This window comes from Labeo rohita, chromosome 22 (assembly GCF_022985175.1).
Source record: "Labeo rohita strain BAU-BD-2019 chromosome 22, IGBB_LRoh.1.0, whole genome shotgun sequence".
Classification (NCBI taxonomy): domain Eukaryota; kingdom Metazoa; phylum Chordata; class Actinopteri; order Cypriniformes; family Cyprinidae; genus Labeo; species Labeo rohita.
The window spans coordinates 52,438,673-52,463,853 of NC_066890.1; the positions used below are offsets into that span (position 1 = coordinate 52,438,673).

General features: G+C 34.3%; 1 protein-coding gene across 1 annotated transcript in view; it reads left to right on the plus strand.

Moving 5' to 3' along the window:
• Positions 1 to 25,181, plus strand: part of asic1b (acid-sensing (proton-gated) ion channel 1b) — a 227,665-nt gene that overhangs the window by 88,634 nt on the left and 113,850 nt on the right. The window lies entirely within an intron of this gene.

Genomic DNA, 25,181 nt, shown 5'->3' on the forward strand with positions numbered 1-25,181 from the left:
ACATATGTACATTAACCATCTTTATTTATTTATTTTTTTTTAATTTTATATTATTATTTACAGAACCACATGCATGTTATCTAGCTTATTTTATTTTATTTTATTATTTGATTTTATTTGATTGTTTTTTTTTAATTTGTAGAACCATGTGTATATTAGCCAGTTTATTTTATTTTATTGTATTTTATTTATTTTTTTTTTTTCAATTTATAGAACCACATGTATATTAGCCAGTTTATTTTATTTTATTTTATTATTATTTTTTTTTTTGTAGAGCCACATGTATATTAGCCAGTTTTATTTTGTTTTGTTTTGTTTTGTTTTGTTTTGTTTTGTTTTGTTTTGTTTTGTTTTGTTTTGTTTTTTGTTTTGTTTTATTTTGTTTTGTTTTATTTTCCCCAAGCATAAAAATTGATTAACTGACATGAAACGTTTTCTCCTTGACCCTTGACCATCAAGCCATTATTTTTGACCTCTGTTCTATTCTTCAAAACTTATTTCATGAAATTCCCACAGTAATGGCAACAATTTTTGTTTAGTTCGATGTTTAATCTAATATTTTATTTTTATTTTACATTTATTTCATCTCACTAATAATTTTAATAGTCTTAGTTAATAATAAGCATGTGGCTGGTTGCATAATCCTCTTAGACTTTCATAGAAGCCACTATTCTATTCTATTCTATTCTATTCTGTTTCTGTAGATCTTTTGTGTGTGTTTGTCAGTGATGGATGATGCAGAAGCGTCTACTTGTTTGCAGTGTGGGGGTCAGTGATCTGCAGAAGGTTCTAGATCAGCAGTCTGGATCTGTATTTTCGTTCTCTGAGGGTCTGGTGGGTCTGTGTGGGTTTGGCCATTGCTTCCATCATCTTTCCCTATAGTCCTTGTGTTTTTTTTTTTGTTTTTTTTTGGTGTGTGTTTTTAGCGCGTGTCCTTTGGGATGAATCCTTGTGGGCATTTTACATTAAAGTACGGTAGATTGCACCAGCCCGCCGCACGCACACCCCTGCATCATCTATTTCTTGCCTTCGCTCCTTCCTTCCTGTCAAAACGCAGCGTCCCACGGGGCAAAGAAAAGAAAGATTAAACAGAGTGAGGAAATAATTGAGAAAAAAAATAAGGTGGTGGGGGAGAGGAAATAGTGGAAGTTATTATATTAAAACATGAAAGGGAAATGAAGAAGAGGGGAAGCGCCAAATTCTGTGATGAATTTCACAGCCGGGCCGGACTGATCATCTTGAGAACTTAATTCAGAGACACATGTGAAATACTCATTTTTTTGGCCATAATGTGAGATACACGAAGATTTTAAACCCAAAACTAGCTGTTTTTAGCATGAATATGCTATAAAAAGCTGTGAAATATTGTTACAGAGGCTATATTGTTCGTTTTTATAGAAATAATTCATCCAGCATTGGCAGGGGTTTCGCTTGATTGTGTTATTTTAGTATTTATAACCTATTAACTGAAAAATAATACAATCGTAAACATTTTAGATTAACCGGATGTACATTTTAAAAACTGAATGCAAATTCGTAAAACTGTATGGACATTAAAATAATAATAGTAGTAACAAACACATTAAAGTTACACTTAAATTACATTTTAATAACTTCTTAAGTTTAATGAAAATGGTGAAAGTATTTTAAATTATTAAAAAACAAACATTTTTAAAGCTATAATAGGGTCTAAGTGATTCAAAAATAACATGGCAGACTGGTTTTTATGACAGTTGTTTATGCAACTGGCTCCTGGTTAAATTATCCTAGAATGGCCCTGCTTTGCTTCAGGCCTTTTGAAATTTTTACCATTAGAGCCTAACGTGGTACAACAAAACGGCAGATTCCTGCACAAGAACCGGATATTGTCAGTGTTTAAATGTGGAGTTGCTTGTTCAGCCTGAAGTGACATTAAAATCCCATTTAGAGGGGTCAAAGTTCACAGACTGGGAGCTAAATCGCTCTGATGCTGTTGAAGACATTATGTCTGGTTTAAGTGTACGAAACCGAGAAAACTGAACAACAGAAAACAAACAGACCTGCAAGGAAAGCAAGAAGGCAAGATTCATTGGCGGCCAAGCATGGTGCCGTCTCTTCTCAATGAAGCGTAATTGTCCCTGAGTGCCCTAAAATGAAACGTTCACGTCTGAGCTGTTATTTCCATTTGATCCTTTTGAAACGTGGCGCATCTTAGACTCTCATCACCGCCTGAACGCCTGTAATTACGGGTGGCTCGGATAATTGTGTCTGAACTGACATCCGGCCCATCGCACCCACAAATCAAATTACATTTCTACACGCAGAAATCTAAAAAAACGTGAACTGGATTCGAGACGAGATCAGGGCGAAACTTTAAAAAAAAAAAAACGTTCAAATGAGCCTTACACGTTTTACTTCCTTATTGTGGAATGAAAATGATCAATTTTACATTTTCTTCCCAATGTTCTTGGATTTTCCAAGCTTTAGGACATTACACAATAAAATATTACTATTATATTACAATTTCCTGTTGTAATACGTGTATTTTACTCCAGTCCAGCAGTGGTCATACAAGCAAAGTTGTTCAGAATGAGGAGGTTGTACATACAATGCGAAGATCTTTTTTTCTTTTCTTTCTTTTTTTTTTTTTAAATGGTGTCAGATTGAGCATTACATATGTGTTCCAACTTTGGTGAAAGTATCTCTTTCCATTTAGAGTTAATAGGCGTTAATAGGATTGGTTCAGATCGGGTGAAAAACCTAGGACTAGTTTGCAAAAAAAAAAAAATCCAAAATAATTTAGGTGAATATTGAATCTGAAGCTTGCATTTTGGCCATCGTGAGGTAACAACTCCATAGAGTTTCGATTAGCCTCCGTTAAACTTGTCTAACAGGTGCTCAAAGTTGATAGGCCATCGGCCTTGTTTTTTTGTTTTTTTTTAACAGAGATACGATTGTCCTCATAGACACTTGTGGTACTTTGACCAAAGACACAGCATACCAATTCTCAAGTCAGTCGGACTAACAGGTGCATAGTTACAGCCATTTTTTTTTTTTTTTTGTGTGTGGTGGTGTTTTTTTTTTTTTGGTTTTTTTTTTTATATATAACCATTACCTTAATTTGAGCTTATACATATGTGTTCCAAATCTGGTGAAAATATCTCTTTGCATTCAAGAGTTATGCATTTTAGCTCCATCTGTTATGAACATTTTGGCATCCCGTCACAACTTTTTTTTTGATAACTAATTATCGATATTCACTCTCCAAAGAATCTTTCTGCACTGGTTTGGTTCTAATCTGGTAAAAAACCTGAAAACTAAAAAACTTGGACTAGCTCTCACAAGTAGGTTTTCCCAAAAATCCACAGTAAACAAGAATTTCGCCAGGTGACGATCAAATCTGAGGCATGTGTTTTGGCTGTTGTGAGACAAACACCACTTTGTGAGAAACCACAGAGTTTCAATTGGCCGATGGTGGTCATGTTTTTTGAGATACGTGAATGTCCTCATAGACACTTGTGGCACTTTGGCCAAAGACACGGCATACCAATTTTCAAGTCAGTCGGACTAACAGCGGCATAGTTACAGCTGTTTTTAAGATCTTTTCCCTGTTATTGTGGCAACAAGAGGCCAAACTCTGCATTCTTTTTCTTCTTCATCTTCTTCATCATCATCTTCTTTTTCTTCTTCTTCTCAACAATGACCTCAATTTGACCTCTTACATACACGTTCCAAGTTTGGTGAAAACATCTCTTTGCATTCACAAGTTTTGCATTTTAGTGAAAGCGTCCCATCACATCTGTGAGTCGAAAGTTAATTATTTTTTTTTTTTTTTATTATTATTATTTTTAGAATTATTGATTTTCACTCTCCAGAGAATCTTTCTATACTGGTTTGCTTGTGATCAGGTGAAAAAGCTGAGACCTAAAAACCTAAGATGGAAAAGATTTCTCAAAAAAATCCAAAATACCCAAAAATGTTGCATGCTTTTTGGCCGTCGAGAGGCAAAATGCCACAGAATTTCAGTCGGCCTTTGCTAACCTCGTCTAATACGTGCTCAAAATTCATTGGCCGATGGCAGGTGTATTTTTTTGAGATATGCGAATGTTCTCATAGATGCTTGTGGCACTTTGGACAAAGACACGGCATACCAATCTTCAAGTCAGTCAGACTAACAGGTGTGTAGTTATAGCTGTTCTTAAGTTCTTGAGTTCTTAAGTTTAAGGTGACCTCAGATTGAGCTCTTACATGTTTCCCAAATTTGGTGAAAATATCTTTTTCCATTCAAGAGTTAAAGGCGTTTTAGTAAAAGCAGCTCCACCCCTTACGAATGTTTTGGCGTCCCGTCGCAACGGTGAGTCAAAAGTTAAAATTTTTTTTTGGATAATTTTTGATATTCACTCTCCAAAGAATCTTTCTGCACTGGTTTACATCCATTTCGGTGAAAACCCTAGGACTAGTTCCCAAAAGTAGGTTTTTCAAAAAGTCCAAAATACCCGAAAATGTTGCCGAGTGACAATCGAATCTGAGGCGATGGTGGCTGGATGGTAGCCGATGGTAGCTGTATTTTACAGGTACGTGAATGTCCTCATAAAGGATTTTTGTAGCACTTTGGACAAAGTTATTTTTCTTTGTGTTATTTTTAAGGTGACCTCAGTTTGAGCTCTTACATATGTTTCCCAAATTTGGTGAAGATATCACTTTCCATTCAAAACTTAAAGGCGTTTTAGTAAAAGCAGCTCCTCCACCTTTTTTGGATCATTTTTGATATTCACTCACCAGAGAATCTTTCTGAATCTTTCTGAACCCTAGGACTAGTTCCCAAAAGTAGGTTTTTCAAAAAATCCAAAATACCCGAAAATTTTGCCAGGTGACGATTGAATCTGAGGCAAGTGTTTTGGGCGTTGTGAGGCAAAATGGCCACAGTTTCACTCGGTCTCTGGTCTCACTCGGTATCTCGTTCTGTTCTAGAGTTGCATTTTAGTAAAAGCAGCTCCACCCCTTGTGAACATTTGCCGTCCTGTCACAACAGTCAAAAGTTCAACTTGATAATTGATAAGTATTAATAATTATTGATATTCTTTCTGCACTAGTTTGGTTTCGTTCGGGTGAAAACCCTAGGACTAGTTCGCAACAGTATGTTTTTCCAAAAATCCAGAATAGCATAAAATTTCGGCACTTGAGTGACAATCGAATCTGAGGCATGTGTTTTGTCCATCGTAAGACAAAGATTCCAGCGATATAAGACAACTATTGAGCTTTCGACTAACAGTTTAGGAGCAATTTCGTACTTTTGATCGCTGTAGCGCCCCCATCAGGCTGATTGGGGCGAGCCTTGGTGACACTGTAGAGGGTGTGAGTACTACCATCCCTCCAAGTTTCAAGTCTCTATGACAAATCAGCTCATTAGAATGATTTCTAAAAGATCTTGTGACATTGAAGACTTTGAATTGCAGAAATGAATTACATTTTACAATGCGTTTACATAGAAAACCGTTCTTTTAAGTTCTAATGATTTTTCACACATTTACTGTCTTTTTTGATCAAGCAAATGCAGACTTTATAAGCAAAAGAGGCTTCTTTCAAAAACCTTTTTTATATATTCCAAACACTTGGTCCGTGGTGTATTTGGATTTGGTTTGCCCATGAAAAGTCGCTGTGTATTTTGCGTCTGCAATCCCGGAGCGCAGCGATTGCAGCCTGAACGATCCATTAAAGAGCTCATCTAAACCCTCGCAAGGTCCTTTTTCATTTCCCAACAAGAGCGATACCCGAGCCCTCGTTCAAAGGCCCGAGAAGTCAAAGCTCTGTTCAATAACCTCATATTCTCAAAACAACCGGATTACACGCGGCAGCGGCTCCGCGGGGTTATGAGCGGCCCGCACTTCTTTAGCCGCTACAGATACATCTTCATTTCAGGCTTCCAGCTATTTTTACCCGTCCTCAACTCTCGCTTATGCGCTCGCTGTAGGATCCCTGTACAATTACTCTCGTCTGAAGGATTGTGGCCGTGGCTTATTGGTTTTTAAGCGTTGAGGAATGTGCAGGGATGACGCTCCGCACGGGAATAGAGGTCTAGACGGAGGCTTCACCTCTCATATTGCATACTTATATTGCCATCTGTGCCTCACGTTATCAAACGCCAACAAGAAAGACTTCGACGACCCGAGTGGAAGTAGACGGCGTATTTAATTTGAGGAGATGAAAACAAGACCATGGGGGGCGAAAGTACAGTCCGTTCAATATGCTGGGCTATTTTAGAGTCATGAGGACCATTTAAAATCAGGATTTCACGTATGTAATGGGGACTGTGTTTGACTTTAGTTACGATTGTTTTCCACTATGTAATACAAAGACATTTTGAATTGGGCAAATGTGTAAATCCCTAGAGTCCTCAGTCCTTTTTTTTTTTTTTTTTCTCCTAAAATGTTCCTGGTGGGAAGTCGGATGCATTTTAGGGAATCAGTTCAGTCCGTTTGTGGGTTTTTTAAATAAATGATCAAATCAAATAAATGATTTACTCATTCACTCATTTGTTTTGTTTTCCAAATTTAATTATTTAATTAAACAAAATCTGAATCATTTTAAGGAATCAGTTTGTTCAGTTCGTCAGTTGTGTTGTTTAAATTAATGATTTGATTCTTGAATCATTTTTTTTTTGATTTATCAGATCATTAAGTTAATTCAAATAATTTGCTGATCAAATGATTCATTCATAAGTCAGTGATTCATCAATGAATTCAATTACTGAATCATTCATTTAGTTGAATCATTTTTTGTGAATCACTTTTAGTTTGTGTGTTGTATAAATATATGATTTGAATGGCTTAATGATCTGTGATTCAAGAAGTTCATTCAAATAATTTGCAAATCAAAAGGATTCATTTATAAATCAGTGATTCATCAATTCATTCATATAGTTGAATAATTTTTTTCTGAATCACTTAATTTAGTTTGTGTGTTGTATAAATAAGTGATTTGAATGACTTGATTCTTGAATCACTTATTTGATTTTTCAGATCATTAAGTTAATTCAAATAATTTGCCAATCAAAAGGATTCATTCATCAATCAGTCATTCATCAGTTCATTAAATTACTGATTAATTTAGCTGAATCATTTCTTGTGAATCGGTTCGTTTAGTTTGTGTGTTGTGTAAATGATTTGAATGGTTTGATTCTTAAATCACTTATTTGATTTTCAGATCATTAAGTTAATTTAAATTGCTAATCAAAAGGATTCATTTATAAATCAGTGATTTATCAATTAATTCAATTACTAAATCATTCATTTAGTTAAATCATTTTTTGGGAATCAGTTTGTTCAGTTTGTGTGTTGTGTAAATAAATGATTTGAATGATTTGGTTCTTGAATCATTTATTTGATTTTCAGATCATTAAGTTGATTCAAATAATTTGCAAATCAAAATTATTTACTTATCAATCAGTGATTCATCAATCAATTCAGTTACTGAATTATTCATTTAGTTTTCTAAATTGGTATGTTTTTTCAAATTTATATTTGTTTGTTTTTTGGCTTTTATATTTATTTATTTATTTATATTATTATTATTTGTTTAAGGTGCACTAAAATGTAGTAACATTAAAGCTATATAAAAATGTATATATATTTTTTTATATAAATGTAGTTATTTGATATATTTCTATTTTATATTGTTACAAAAAATTAGATCATTAAATGAATAATAATGTGTATAATTTTATTATATGTAGTTATTTTATGTATTTTATATATTTCTATTTTATATTGTTACAATTAATTATTATTATTATTATTATTGTATATTTTAATTAGCTGTAATTATAAACTTATGTAATATTTTATATAAGCAAATTACTTTGCAGGATATTATAAAAATGTATTTTACTCAATTTAAATATTTAGCATCTGTATTATGTAATATTATCTGATTTATTTATTATTTAATTCTATAATATACATGTCTGTGTAAAATGCAGCGATTTCTATGCTTTCTGTACTATAACTTCATATAGCTATACAAAAGTAAATATTGTATAAGTTCTTTATTAATGTAACCATTATATTAATGTAAAGTTTGAGTATTACCGAAAGTATAAATTGTTTTTTTGTAATATTTTGCATCAGTATTATGTATTTGATGTTAGTGTGTTTAGTGCAGCTAAGTGTGTTTTTCCTCTTCTGTTTCCGAAAGCATGATGGTGCTTTAACTACTTAAATTTATGAGTAGCTTGTAGCTTGGCAAACAAGAGACTCGGAGTAGCTTCCCAGCACGGGTTTGTGCTCAAACAGATCGAATCCTCGGTGACGTGACGCCTGGAGGACTTTAAGAGGGTCGTTAAGGAGAAGAGGAGGTGCACGCTAATGAATGAAGATGTATTTTAATTAGGTTCGTTCGCAGCTCACGGCTGAAAACGAGAGGTGCGTTTCTGTTCCCAAGAGCTCTCAGACGAAGCCGCTGTGAATCCTGGGCCAGACGTGACGGACGCTCTCGACGAACGACGTGCCAGATCTCCGTGTCCTCGCCGTCGATGCTTCTGGCGAGCTTTTCCTCGAGTTCCTCTGGTGCGGTGAAGAGGGAACGACACGAGATGGACGAGTGCCAGAGAAACACAATATGGCCGGAAAAAAATGTCAGTGAGAAGGCTGTGGACAACGAGATGTTTTCTCTTTCAGTTCGTCTTCTGCTGTCCGCCGCGTCCCTCTCGTGTCATTCATCCATCAAGACTGGGAGAGAAAAATGGAAGCAATCTCTTTCTTTATTTCTCAACGCTTCTCTCCATCAAATTCAGTGATCTTACAGAAGGATCATCTCGCATCTAAAGAAACCAGGAAAAAGACAAACATTCGGTGGAGCATTCAGATGATCCCATTTAACATTTAACATGTTGTTTGTTGCACTAACTGAACAGTTAAATACATTTCCATTAAATTTTGCTCATTTATGAAAGCTACAACAAATATTAACCAAAGAAATATAGTTAATACTATGTAAAATATGTTCAGTATTATGTAAAATAAATAGAAATAGTATAATAATAATTTTAACATAATTAAAGAATGATGTTGTAATAATAATAATAATAATAATAATAATAGAAAACGTATCATTTAAAACCATAATAACTAAAAGTTCCATGAAATAATATTATAATTAAAACAATAATATTTAAATAATTCAGTAATAGTAGTACATTTTATGGTATTTATACTCAATATAATAGTTACTGTTTATTAGTGTATATAATATAGTTGTATTAGTTATTACATAATTACATAATTTATTATTATTATTATTATTATTATTATATTGTTTAATTAATTGTTGTTGTTGTTGTTGTTGTTATATTAGTGTATTGCATTATACACAAGATACATATTATTATTATTAGTAGTAGTAGTAGTAGTAGTAGTAGTAGAAGTAATTAAACAAGATTTAATCTTTAATAATAATAATAATAATAATAAAAGAAAATATTGTTTAATTAACAATAATATAATTATTATTGTTATTATTATTATTATTATTATGACCATTATTAGTAGTAATATTATGTAATAAAATAGTGTTTAATTTATTATTATTATTATTATTATTATGTTAGTATATTGCATTATACATAAGTTTCATATTATTATTTATTAGTAGTAGTAGTAGTAGTAGTAGTAATATTATGTATTAAAATATTGTTTAATATTGTTAGTTATTGTTATTTTGTAATAAAAGTTTTATTTATTTATTTATTATTATTAATTATTATTATTAATAATAATAATAATTATTATTATTATTATTATTATTAATAATAATAATACTAATAATAATAATAATAATTATTATTATTATTATTATTATTATTATTATTATTATTATTATTATTATTATTATTATTTAATAAAATATTGTGTTGTTGTTATAGGTATATTAGTATATTGCATTATACATAAGTTACATTTATTATTATTATTATTATTATTATTATTATTATTATTATTATTATTATTATAGGTATATTAGTATATTGCATTATACATAAGTTGCTATTATTTTTATTATTATTATTATTATTATTAAACTTATAATATAATATAATATAATATAATATAATATAATTATATACTAATAAACATGAACTATTATTATTATTAATAATAATAATAATAATAACTATATTATTGACTATAAATACCATTAAAAGTATTACTACAGAAGAAGAAGAAGAAAATGTAGTTCATATTTAATATTAATAGTATAAAATAATATTACATACAGTAGTGTTGTTATATTATATTAATGCCGTTACTTATTGAGTGTTCTTGGTTTTTCAGCATATTGCAGAATTATTCTGGTTTTATTTGTTTGTTTGTTTGTTTGTTTGGGTTGCTGTGTGGTTGTTGGGGTGTGTTTGTGGCCGGTTGCATAAAAGGTTAAGACTAGTCTTAAAAGTTAGTCAGCTGGTTCTAAGACTGGTCATCACTTTTAAAATTCAGTTACATAAAAGTGTAGATTAGTAGTTGAATCCCAACAATTTGGGGTAAGTTGGTCAGACTAGTTTTTAAGACACTGTCTTAACATTGAGGCTGAGTTTATGCAACTGGCCCCTGCTGGATGTTGTCAGGGCACTGGTATTGTAGATACTATGGTATTCTGAGTGTTTTGTTGCTGTTGTGTTTTGGGGGTTGCTTTCTAGCATGCTGTTACGCGGTTGTAAGCGCATAAAACAGACAGAACAAGTTACATGCCGACCGTCAGCAGCGTTTAAGTGGAGCATCAGGAGTCGTGCTGTTCATAGTGATTTGATCAAACAGCTAATGATGCCAGCAGAAGAGATGTGCTTGATTTAACAAACACTTAGACTCTACTGATGTGAATGAACTGAAGTTTGGACTTCACATCTGTCAAAATCTAATTCTGAAAGCGCTCAATTCAAAGCGGGAGGTTGAAAATCTCTCCGCTCGGGTCGTGTACATTTTTAACCAGACGGCTGATGAAACGCGATGAAAAACCGGCCACTTCATTTTCCACTTAACGTGGTTTGACATGGATGAGCGCTGCCCCTCATGAGCGTGCGGCAAACTTTGAAGATCGTGTCAAGCGTCTTGAGAAAACTTTCTCCGTTCTTCATAATCATCTGCTTTATTCCCTTCAATCTCTTTACATTCTCTGAAAATGAATGAGAAGTGTTTCTCTTCTGTTCAAGTTGAAAATACAGAGTTGAGTGTCTAAAATCAAGTTTAAAATACAATATACCTGTACCGCGGGACTGGACATCAGAATAATGAACTTAAAATGGCAACAATTTTTATAATAGAAAATGTGATTTAATAATAATAATAAATAATAATAATAATTTTTTTATATTTACATCTTATTTTAGTATTTATGTTAGTACTCTTGGTATTATTATTATTATTATTATTATTATTATTGTATATTTACTATTGTATTTACATAGATCTTACAAATGTTTAAATCGGAATTATATTAAATTGTGAAAATATTAAAGCTAATTAAATATTTCAATTAAAAAAACAAATTTATTTTTCATTTTTATTCAAATAAATATTTATTTAAATGTAGTTATTACTTATTTATTTAATATTTTAATAATGAATAATAATAATAATAATAATAATAATAACGTGTAAATCAGCACATTATTTACCTATTTAGAGTCAGCAAACATTATTAATCTTAAACATTAAAATGAAATTGCTTCATTTGCCTCTGACATGATCACTTTTTTTTAAAGATATACCATTTATTGGAGTTAATTTATTGTTTTTCAGTTTATTACAAATTATTTCAATTATTTCAGTTTTTGTATTTTTAGGATGTTGTTTGTATTATTGTTATTATTGTTATTATTATTATTATTATGCTACTGTTGTATTATTGTGGTCAAGTCACTAATATTAAATCTGAATGATATTTTCATAATAATTATCTTGATAAATACTTTTTAAAGTAAAATCATGTAAAATCATTTAAAGTAGTAGTAGTAGTAGTGATTTGTTAGGATATTTATTTTTATATTTTGCATTTCATTTTAACATGTTACTCTTGGTGGTATTATTGTTGTTATTGTTATTATTACATCATAATAAAATGATATATTGTAAATATTTAATTCTGAAAATATTACAAGTAATCAAATTTAAATTTTAAATATTAATAGATGTGTTTGGAAATTTTCATAATAAATAGATGGATATTTAAATATTTAATATTAAAGTTCTTATCTATAATTCAGTGTATTTAAATAATAATGTTGAAATCAGAACATTTCTTTAGATACAACATTTATTGCAGTTAAATTTATTGTATTATAAGTTAAATTATTATTATTATTTATATTTGTTTGTTGTTGTTGTTATTATAGGTCTTGTATATTGTTGGCATTTATTACATTATTATTATTATTATTATTATTATTATTACTGTATTATAACTATTAATTGTAAACATTAATTATTCTATAATGATATTTGCACACAAACGTGTGTTTGTGTTTTATCAGTAAGTATCAATAATATTAGTACTGTCATATTTTGAACAACATTTTCATGCTGAACTCGTATGCATACAGTATTTCATGCATAATGTGGCATCTCTCCTGCTTAAGTGAGGGCCCCACACATGTTGTGTTTCCATGTTTTATGGGGACAGTCCATAGGCGTAATATTTTTTATACTGTACAAACCGTATTTTCTATTGTTCTACACCTAAACCTAGCCCTTTCTCAAAAAACAACTCATTCTACATGATTTATAAGCCGGTTTCCTCATGAGGACCTAAAAAAAAGTCCCCACAAGGTCAAAATTTACTGGTATTACTATCCTTGTGGGGACATTTGGTCCCCATAACGTGATAAATACCAGGTACACACACGCACACACACGGGAGTGTATGAAGTATTTTTCATTTAATTTGATGGCAGCAGATGGACATATTTCAGAGCGGCGCAGCGGCTGTAACCCGTTCCTCGTGCCCGCTGCGCCTCAGCGCTCCTGTGATGATCTGCCGCTTTTAACCGAGAGAGGGGAACTTTATAAACGGCTGGGAAGGAGGGATGAATAGTCCAGACGCTCTGTAATTCGCAACTCCATCAGCCTTTCCTTATCGCACCTGGAAGGAGTGCTCACACACACACACACACACCTGTGCGGCAAGGCCAGTGTTTAATGGAGCCTTAGCGGGACGGCGTGCGCAGCTGTGTTAAAGCGATAACGGGATGCTGACCCCGACATAGTCCATCTAACCCCGACCAGTCATTCACGAAGACCCTGAAAGAGAGACTGAGGGACGAGAGGGTAAAACACGGACGTGGAGGAATTCACTTTGTGTGCGCATTTTTCGTACAACTCAAAAGGAGAGATTTTGACTACTGTTCACGCTGCTCTTTTCCAGTGTTAATTATCACTGAGATACTATTAGGTTTTTTTATTATTATAGTTTTTTAGTAGTAGTAATATTTTAATGTAGTACTATTTTTGTTATTACTGTTTATTAACTATTTTATTATTTAAATCATTTTTAAAATTGTTAAATCTAAATATTATTCAATTTAAATGATATATAAATGATATATATCATGATATATAAATATTTAAATTTAATATTTTAAAGTTTATAATATTCAGTTAATAATAATAATAATAATAATAATAGTAATCATTTTAAATCTGCACATAGTCAGATTTGACACATTAATCTTCAAATTAAAAAAAAAATCAAATTAAATTTAATTATTTTCAGTTAAAATGTAATCACTTGCTTTGCCTCAGAAGTGACTTAGATATACCATTTATTAAATTTTATATTGTATTTCAACTGATAAAATTATTCAAATTATTTTTTAAATCTTTATTTTTTCAGATATTATTATTATTAATAATAATTATTATTATTCTGTTATATGTATATTTCTATATTTTATATTGTTGGTATTTATTACAAATAGTGTATTATAATTAAGTTGTATTTTTTTTTAAATATTAATAAACATTTGTTACTTTAGATATTTTCATAATAAATACATGAACATTTAAATATTTGATATTTTAAATGTATAATTTAAAGTAATTATTATTCAATTTATTTAGATGATGATAATTAATAAAATAAATTTTTAGATTTTTTTTTGTTGTTGTTGTACTTTTTGGGATTATTTATTTATTTATTTATTTATTTAGCACTGTATGTCTGTATTTTCATAACCAAGCTGAACACCCCAGCAACTTTTATTTATTTGTTTGTTTGTTTTAGTATTTTATTTTAGATTTTTTTTTAATGTATTTTAGTACATTTAAGTGTTTTAAAAGTCAAAACATTAACAGAAATAACATATAAAACAACTTATTTTATGCAGACCAATTGCCAAAGTAACTACGTTGAAGGACTAAAATAACTAGTTAAATAAATAAATAAATATTGCAATAAAAATCTACAACAGTAGATTAGATGTTGTTGTCATTTGTTTGTTTGTTTGTTTTGTTGTTGTTGTTGTTGTTTTAGATAACTATGATAACCCTTGATGTTGAGCACCACCATAAGAGACAGTTGTATGTGACGATATGATGTGTGAGGAAATAATGTGTTAAATGTGTTGATGAATGTGTTGTGAAGAGAGGATCACGGCTCCTGTGGTTCAGACTGAAGTCCTGTAGTCAGGGAAGGCCGGTGCGGCTAATAACGTTAATTGCTCCGTCGACCCGGCTGTCATTTGAAGACGGATGAGTTCATTCATCAGCTTTCATAACAGCGGTGAGCGACTGTGTGAGAGAAACAGAGCTCCAGACATCAGTCAGCGCACACACACACACACACACACACACACACACACACACACACACACGCTGCTCTGAACATGTGCGTCATACTGATGCTTTTGATGCTTGACTCTTAAGTTTCTTGCACACTCTTTTTTTCTGAAGATGTTTCATGTTAATAGTGTTTTATAGGTTCTTCTATTCTTTCTCACTTACATTGTTTTGCTTCTGTTCATTCGTCATTACTTTCATTGTTTTTCTTTCGTTCATTCTTTCTTTCTCTTTCTTTCTTTCTTTCTTTCTTTGTTTCATTCATTCTTAGTAATTTTTTCTCTTTACTTTTTTATTCATTCCCTTTTGTTTTGTTTGTCTTTATTTTTCTTTCTTTCTATTGTTCAGTTTTTCTTTCATTTTTTTCTTGTTCTTTCAGTTTTGTCATTTGTTTTCTTTCTTTCTTTCTTTCTTTCTTTTTCTTTCTTTCGTTAGTTCTTTCTTTCGTTCTTTTTTTTCTGTTAGTTCTTTTTCTTTCTTTCTTTCTTTCTTTCTTTTTTCTGTTCGTTCTTTCTATCATTCTTTCTATCATTCTTTCTTTCTTTCTTTCTTTCTGTTAGTTCTTTTTCTTTCTTTCTATCATTCTTTCTTTTTGCTTCATTCTTTGTAATTTTTTTTCTGTTTCTTTTTTATTCATTCTTTTTCATGTTTTATTTGTCTTTATTTTTATTTTTCTATTATTCTTTGTTTTTCTTTCATTCTTTCAGTTTTTAGTTCGTCTGTTTTCTTTCTTGTTAGTTCTTTCTATCATTCTTTGTTTTTGTTTCATTAATTTTGTTTGTTTCTTCATTTTTTTTCTGTCCGTCTGTCTTTCTGTTTCTTTTATTTATTCTTTTTCATGTTTTCTTTCTTTCTTTTTCTTTCCTCTGTGAGTTCTTTCTATTGTTCTTTCTGTTTTTGTTTCATTCATTCTTTCATTCATTTTTTTATTTTTATTTAATTCATTTTCTTTTTGCTTTCTTTTGTTTCATTCATTCTTTTTATTTTTAAATTTTTTTTATTCATTCTTTTTAATGTTTTGTTTCTGTTTTTCTTTCATTCTTTCTTGTTCTTTCAGTTTTTTGTTCATTCGTTTTCTTTCTTTCTTTGTTTTTGTTTCTTCATTCTTTTTCATTTTTTGAAAATCTGTCTTCATGTTTTCTTTCTTACTTTTTCTTTCTTGTTCTTTCAGTTTTTCTTGTTTATTCTCTTTCTTTTTCTTTCTTTCTTCCTTTCTTTGTTTGTTTTTTTCATTCATTCATTGCTTTTCTTTTTTGTCTTTCTATTTCATTAATTCTTTTTCTTTTCTTTCTGTCTTTCTTTCTTTCTTTCTTTCTTCCTTTTCTTTCTTTCTTTCTTTCTTTCTTTCTTTCTTTCTTTCCTCTAAGTTCTTTCTATTGTTCTTTGTTTTTTTCATTCATTCCTTTTCGTTTTCTCTTTCTTTCTTTCTTTCTTTCTTTCTTTCTTTCTTTCTTTCTTTCTTTCTTTTTCATTTTCTCGTTCTGTAAGTTTTTCTTTGTTTCCTCTGCTTCCTTTCCTTCATTTTTTTTTCTTTCATTGTTTTTCCTTTTTTGGTTTGTTTTTTTGGTTTCCTTTTTACTTTGCTCTTGTTCTTTGTTTTACGGTTTCACTTTAATTCAGTTTTTTCTTTGTTTATTCTTATTCTTTATTTTAATTACTTTTCATCTTTGTTGTACTTTGCTTTTTTTCACTCCTTTGTTAGTTCTTACTGTCTGTCTGTCTTGTTTGTTTTTTACCTCATTAGTTCTGTTTCTAAATTAGCCTTTGTTTCTTTTGCACTTTCTTTTACTTGTTTTTTTTATTAGTTCTCCTTTTCTTTAATTGTTTGTACTTTTTGCCCGTTCTTCTATTCTTGTATTTCTTTCTTTCAACTTTTTACACGTTATTTTCATCTTTTTTTTTAGTTCCTTCTCACTCCATTTTTCTCTCATTCCTTCTTTACAGTAACAATAGTGTCAATCAATAGGAGGGCAAACATCCCATCATGTTCGACTCGCTGTGTTCGTTTGCCCTTTGCTGACTCATCCGCTTCCAGATAGTGAGGGAGTGTGAATGAAAACAAGAGAGGAGAGAAGTGCTAGCAGGTCAGCGCTAGGCTTGTTAAAAACAAGCTAAGTTTCCTAACGTGAACAGATGACAGCATAGAGAGAGACACCCAGTAGCACAGCCCACAATCATCACAGTAAACAACAACAGCAGCAGCAAAGGGAAACGGGTGGGAGAACAACGCTGTGAAATTGGCCAAACTTGATCAAAGATATGTTTCTGTGTGAGTGAGAGCTGTGGTGTTTACGCACAGCTTTCCTACGATCACGCCTCGCGGCGCTCTGGGAACAGTGCTGCTGCGGCTGATGGATGCTGCTTTTACCTGATTCACTTCAACAGGCTGAAGATCACAGCGCAGTAAACACACTCCAGTACACGCTTTAGAGCGCCTCTCGACACACAAACAGTGCAGTGCTGCACTTCAGCGTCTGTGGGTTTGCATCATGTCATCTAATTAGCATCAGTCATTAGATCTGAGTAAGTCATCACTAGTACTGCTCTCATACTGAGCCTTATTGTTAAACACTAAAAAATGGTGAGGAACTCATCCTGATGGACTCTCTTGACCCTGAACACCCTAGCAACTGCATAGCAACTGTAGAGTGACAACCTGAAATGCCTATGTAACTGCACAGAAACAACCCAGAACTGAATAGAACCTGTTTAGAAATCACTCTAAGTGGCCTAGCAACTGCTTAGCAACACCCTAGCAACTGTATAGCTACCACGTAGTATGCCTTAGGTCTTCTGGCTGGTCCCTTGCCAATGCATAACAACCACCTAGGACACCCTAGCAACAGCCAAGTAATCATCCAGATTGCCTAATCAACAGCTCGGCAACTATTTAAAACACCCTAGCACCTTCATACCCTAGCAACCTTATAACAACCACCTAAAATACCTTAGAAACTGCATAGAATTCACCCAGAACTCCTAGCAGCTGCATAGCTACCACCCAGAACCCCATGCTAATTGTGTAACAATCACCTAAAACACCCTAGCAACTCCTTAGCAACTATTTAAAACATCCTACCATGTTTATACCCTAGCAACATGGCAGCTATGTAAAATATCCTATAAGCAATATAGCAACCAAAACCAACCAGAAAACTTAAAACATGATGACCACCCAGTAACCACATAGCAACTGAATTGCAACTACTTAAAACGCCGTAGTAACTGCATGGAATTTGTCCAGAACTCATAGCAGCTGTATAGCTACCACCCAGAACTCCATGGTAACTGCGTAACAACCACCTGGAACACCCTAACAACTGCTTAGCAACAACCTGTTAACCTAGAATGGTCAATAAACTGCTTAGTAACTATTCAAGACACCCTAGCATTTTCATATCCTAGCAACAGCATAGCAACCACACAGTATGCCATGGCAACCATGCAGAATATCCTATAAACTGCATAGCAACAAACCATAATACCTTAGCAACCACCTAAAATGCCTTAGTAAATGCATAGAAATCACCCAAAACACCCTAGCAGCTGCATACCTACCACCCCAAACTTCACACCAACTGCGTAACAACCACCTACACTGTAAAAAACAATTTGTTGAGTCAGCTTAAAATAATTTGTAACCTGGCTGCCTTAAAAATTTTAAGTTCAGTCAACTCAGAAAAAGTTTATTCAACTTGAAATGTTAAATTATACTAAGTGACAACTTAGATATTTGAGTTATCTAATATGATAAGTCATATTGTGAAATATTATTGTTTAAAATAGCTGTTTTTAGTGTTGGGTTCGAGTCCACCTAAGTTGGGGCAGAGTCGAGTCTGAGTCTTTAACCAATCGAGTCCAAAATGGGCTGAGTCAGACTCAAGTCCGAGTCCAAAAGGGCTGAGTCCGAGTCCAAGGAAACACTACTGTTTGTCAGTATCTTATCATTGTTTTAATCCAGGGGTGCCCAAACTTGGTTATGGAAGGCCGGTTTAGCTCCAACCCCAATTAGACGTACCTGAACCAGCTAATCAAGCTCTTACTAGGCATACTAGGAACCTTCTTGCAGGTGTGTTGAGGCAAGTTGGAGCTAAACCAAGGACCAGGACTGAGTTTGGGCACCCCGGTTTTTAACCTTTACAACTAGAAAAACGCAATGTTAACTGAAATGTAAGCAGAGCAAGCCTCTAATGGATCTTGCCATTTTGATTTTTGATTTCACAACATCTCATAATTAGTGTCCTGCTCTGCTTATCAGACTTAAAGTCATGTAACAGAAGTTATGGCTGACTTATATATTGTGACATATTTCAGAGTGAAACAGGTTTTAGGCGGGACCTGACTATATTTATAGTTATAGTAAATGTATAAATTCAAGGGTGGGGGTAAAAGCAGTAGGTATTTTGGTGAATGGGACCTTAAGAGCAGAAAATGCACCTCTTATCTCTGACTGTCCCTGCTGAAAAAACAGCTAAAACCAGCCTAGGCTGGTTGGCTGGTTTGGTCTGGTTTAAGCTGGTCCGGCTGGTTTCAGCTGGTTATTCCAGCTGGTCTCCCAGCCTGACCAGCTAAGACCAGCCTGAAAGTGACCAAAACATCAACTATTCTGCACCTAGCATCTTTATACCCTAGCAACTGTATAACAGCCATCTAAAATGCATTAGTAGCTGCATAGAATTCACCCAGAACTCCATAGCAAATGCTTAACAACACCCTAGAAACTGTATAGCAACCACCTAGAATGCCTTGGGGGTTCTGGCTGGTTGCTATGGAATAAACTAACTGCATAGCAACCGCCAAGTATATCTTAGTAACTGCACAGGAACTGTGTAGCAGCCACCTAAAACACCTGAAACTCCTAGCAACTGTATAGCTACTGTACCACCCAGAACTTCATTGCAACTGTGTAGAAATCACCCTGAACACCTTAGCAACTGTATAGCAACCACCTAGAATGTCTTAGTAACTGCACAGCGAGCAGCCAGAACACCTACAGTAAGTAACTGCATAGCAACCACCTAAAATGCATTAGTAAATGCATAGAATTCAGCCAGGATTCATAGAACTCCAACCACCTAGCAACAACGTATTAACCATCTAGAATGTCTGATCAACTGCTAAACAACTATTCAAAACACCTTAGCACCTTCATACACTAGCAACTGCATAGCAACCACCCAGTATGCCAAGGCAACCATGTAGAATATCCTATAAACTGCATAGCAACCAACCAGAACGCCCTAGCAATTGCATAACAACCACTCAGAACATCTTGGTAATGGCGCAGAAATTGTAGAGCACCTGTAGAGCAACCTACAACACCTGCATAGGTACCACCCAAAACTGCATAGAAAATATTTACCAACCACCCATAACACCCTAGCAACTGCTTAGCAACAACCGATCAATCATCTAGAATACATATTAAACTGCCTAGTAACTATCCAAAACACCCTAGCACATTTTATACCCTAACGACTGCATAGCAACCACCCAGTATGCCATGACAACCACATAGAATGTTTTATATACTACATAGCAACCAATCAGAACACCTTAGCAACCAGGGTTGTGTGCCATTGACAGTTAAACTGAGAATGAGTTTTATATTCTGATTAATTACTATTTAAATTCTCTGAAATTGAATTGAATTAAGTTTAGATAAAGATAGCAATCAGCTTGCAGAATAGAATTTAAATGCAAGTAGAATTAAAATAATTTTAAATACAAAAAAAATGTTTCTTTAACTAGAATTTTCAACCAGGAAAGCATTTTTAAGTGGATTTGACAAAGCTTTAGCAAAGTGTAACATCATGTATGAACATGTTTCCATTGTGCCTCATATCCATTTTCATCCTAATTTTCCATCTGTTATATAACAGTTTTGACTATGGCAGCCTTAAAAGCAAAATTATGAATCGAACATCTTGTTCGGTAGATATGAAGTTTTTATTGGCGTTATCACACAGCGCTGGTGGAGATTTGACTTTATTGCTCTGCTAAGCTCAACTTGTCCTAATGAGATGTTAAAAAAGGAAAGCGAGAGACACGGAGGCAGTTTTTATCTGCGGCTCGGCAAATGATTGGAAATTTGCTCATTATGCTGCTCCGCAAATAAGGAAGTGGAACACGTAGCTGTAATTATACATGGGAGAGGGACGGCGACTCATTACCTCGGCTGCGTGAAATAACGCCGATGTCTCTAATCTCAGAGATTTTCCATCCTCGTTGTCAGGCGGGCTAGTGGCGGAGCGCTGACGACTTGACAAATCAAGCCGCCGGAAAACTGTTGATTAAGAGCTTATGTCTGTTCGGACAGAATTTAATTGACAAACTCGTTTATCTTCAGTTCTTCCCTCTAATGGTTTTCCTGACGTCGTGTCAAACTCTCTTTTCACACTTTTCTGTTTTGCTCCGTACGTCTTGTTGTTTTCCGTTCCTTGCCCTCAGGAAGGAGTTCATAGCTGCTAACGCACTACAACGAAATAAAATTAGCCCATTTATTTGTAATTGGCAAGACATGGACAGGAACATTGGTTGACATTACAGAGGATCTGATTAAGGCTACGAGGCAGGACCATCTAATGGTCTCCTCTGCTCTAACACCTCCCTACAATCCTAAAAGCGTATTACCTTCTTGACAACATAACGGTGTTTGACTTAACTGATCAATGCGCTCTGGGAAACATAGCAGTCGATGAGAATAACATCACGGGAAATGAGTGCGAGAGCCTCGTCTACTTCTGACAGCTCAGCAGGCGATGAATGTAGAGCGTCTGAATTGAACGGTGGCTCATTTGCCTCATGACGCACTTGTTAGGTTAGATGATGGCTAATATTCCCTGATGTTTTTCAAACATGTATGTGTTTGTCTCCAGAGGCCCACAAGAAACTTTCATTGCTCAGAAGTTTTGTTACCAAGTATTAACTTCAAGCAAGTCAGACTCATAACACACAGGTTGCAGGTTCAAGTCTCTGTACCAGCAGGGATTGTAGGTGGGGGGACTGAATGTACAGTGCTTTCTTCCACCCTCAATACCATGACTACACTCCTAAAAATAAAGGTGCTGTAAAAGGTTCTTCACAGCGATGCCATAGAAGAACCATTTTTGGTTCCACAAAGAATCATTTAGTCAGAGGTTCTTTAAAGAACCATCTCTTTCTTACCTTTTTATAATCTGAAGAACCTTCTTTCACCAACAAAGAACATTTTGTGAAACAGATGTTAAAGGTTCTTGGAACCATTTAAACAAAAAAGGTTCTTCTAGGCATTGTGAAACACCTTTATTTTTAAGAGTGTAAGGTGCCCTTGAGCAAGGCACCGAACCCCAGCTGCTTCCCGGGCACCGCTGCAAAAATGGCTGCCCACTGCTTTGGGTGTGTGTTCAGTGTGTGTGCGCACTTGGGTGGGTTAAATGCAGAGCACAAATTCTGAGAACGAGACACCATACTTGTCTACACATCACATCACTTTTTCCACTTTCACTTTGATGTTTCTCTTGATTATTTCTGTTTTAAGCATACAGCAAGTGTATTTAACAGGTAATTTGGTTTGAGAAACTTTGGAGCTCATATCGAGATCTCTGATCTGAGAGGAGATGCATGTGAGATTGTTTTATTTAAGATATAGCAGATGACTTCAAAAGTCTCCTTTTGATCTTTATCTCATTTCTGTCTAGGACAGGGGTGTCAAACTCAGTTCCTGGAGGGCCGCAGCCCTGCAGAGTTTTGTTCCAACCTTGCTCCAACACACATACTATGTAGTTTTCAATTAAGCCTGAAGGACTTGATTAGTTGGATCAGGTGTGTTTAATTAGGCTTGCATCTAAACTCTGCAGGGCTGCGGCCCTCCAGGACCGGAGTTTGACACCCCTGGTCTAGGAGAAACTCCTGCTTTGGAGACTTGACCTCAAAATCAAAGCTTACGCAGTAAATTAACAATTAGAACACAACTGTAACTACTCAACATGCCACAACAACTGCATAGAAACACAGCAACTACACAACATTGTTTTAAGTGTTTTGGATGATCATGTATGCAACAGTGGAGTTTCGGGGGTTTGAAATGCTTGTTTCAGCCTCAGACGCCAAGCCTATGGACTGCTGGCTGAACGTCTGATGCATATCGTGCACAAAATTGGAAACACTTTAGGAGTTTCAAAGTTGTCATCAGATTGGTTGAATTCTGTTTGCTCAATTTCACTGGCAAAAATAGTTCTAATTCAGAGCCACAGCAGAATTGCTGCCTGTCTCAGAGCACCTCAGCGGTGTTTTGTTACTGAATGAATCCACGTTTTTGAACGAATCAAGTCAATGATTCAGAAACCCATTCATAAAAGACTTACCTCATTTCTGAATGAATCTGCCATTTGAACGAATCAGTTGAATGAATGACTGAATGAATGAATGACTAATGTTTAAAAATATAATATTGGAATTGGCACAAACCAGTATCGGCAGGTCACACTTACAAAAAACTTGGAAATCTGAATCAGCCAAGAAAACCGCAATCGGTGCAACTCTAAAAATAATCATTCATGAAGTTCAAAAAGGTTTTTTACAAGGCTAATTACAGCGTTGTGTTCACAGTGGACTGTGTTTTATGTTAACCTTCCGTCATAAAAGCGTAAAAGCCAAGTAATTTTAACCACTTAAATTACTCAGTTGAACGCACAAGCACACTTCTTCATAAACATTTGAGTGCGCAGTTAAACATCGTCCTAGAGCACCATCTACTGTAAAAACTAAGCTCAGGATCAATTCCTGAGAGAATCGCAATGCATTCAGAAAATTGAATCGAATTGATTTATCATTGCTCCTCTACTGCGCAGGCACGTAGGGTTTTCTTTACAAAGTCACATCGCCATTTACTGGCCTGACAGGATAATAGTGTTTTAGTCATTTTTTGCAGTTCTGTGAGAACTGGGATTGCTTCAATAAAATTGTTATCTGTACATGAACATTTTCAAAAGCACAAAGGAAAACGTTTCCCATTTTCAGCAGTCATTCCTGTGTAAACGTACCCCAAAGTCTTCTACAGACTGTGCAATTTAAACATGGGTATAATCTGGGACTTTCGCAACGTGGGAACCTTATTATAGTTCCTAGAGCTATTTGCCGGAAGTACTCACTTTTTGGCGTAGGAACTAGGAACGTAGTTCTAGAAACTCTGAGGGGATTCAATTGGCTTCTACTTTAGAGTAGGGTCTGAAACAGTTCTGTATGAACTACCAGTGACGTAAGTGTACACTGGTTGGCCAAACGCATACGAAACATGAAAGCTGGAATAGAGTTTGAGGTAAAAAGTTTTATATTTTAGTGCTACACTATTTCCTGTTGCATTTCTATTGGATGGTCGTAGCAGTAAACACACCATGCAATGATCATGCTAAATTTCTGACACGGTCAGAAAATTATCGTAGACTATCTTTGGTTGCAAGATCGTGACAACAGCCATACGAAATGGGGCCACCAATTAGGAGCCACGATTGTAGAAATTGTCACTATTGTTTTACGATGACAATCTTTCGTGACAACGGCCATCTTTGAAACTCTGCCTCAACATAGGACCACCGATTAGGAGCCACAATTGTTTCACGTTGGCAATCTTTCATCTAGGACAGCTAATAATTGGTTTTAAAACATAGACAAGGTCTCCAGTTGGTCTCACTTTAATCTCACAACTATCTACGAGAAACGTTTGAAATTTCTTTCCTCTAGATTCACATCACACCCAGATTTAGACTGTAGCGTGTCAGATGTTAAGCAACAAGCTAGCAACCTCAGCCAAACTGTTGCTCTCTCCATAATCTCTCCACATTGTTCATCTCAATGTTCCTTGTGTTGTTCTCCCTCCGTGGGCTAAGATCCACATGTGGCGTGTTTGTCCGTCAGGTCCATTTTAAGCTGAAGGCGGCAGGCGGCCTGATAAAATGTCTAGTAATTACCATCAGCCGGCCAGAGCATGTGTCGCCAGCTTATCTGAGGCTCTCACGCTCCGCTGCTGCTTCGCTCCATTCTCCAGAACCCCATCAGATATCCCGGGATGCCGGTCGGTGCCATGCCGTGGATAATGACCCCTGAGACTGGACGGATTCAGCTGTCCCGCCTTCGCTCTTGTCTGTGAGTTACGGCTTCTATTGCTAACGCTATCTGGAGTCTCCGTCAACGTCTGATTTCTTTTGCCGTCCATTGAGCGAATCAAAGTTGGATTAAGGAGAGCGGCGTATGAATTCGCCAGAGGTTTCCACAGCCGAAGACCTTTATTAGCCTCAATCTAGGATTTAATTGCTCACTGCCCCGTGCAACTACAAACCATTAAGAGAAAATTAAGACTTGGTGATTAAACAGTCACTAGTCTTTGTCCTTTTTCCTCATAGA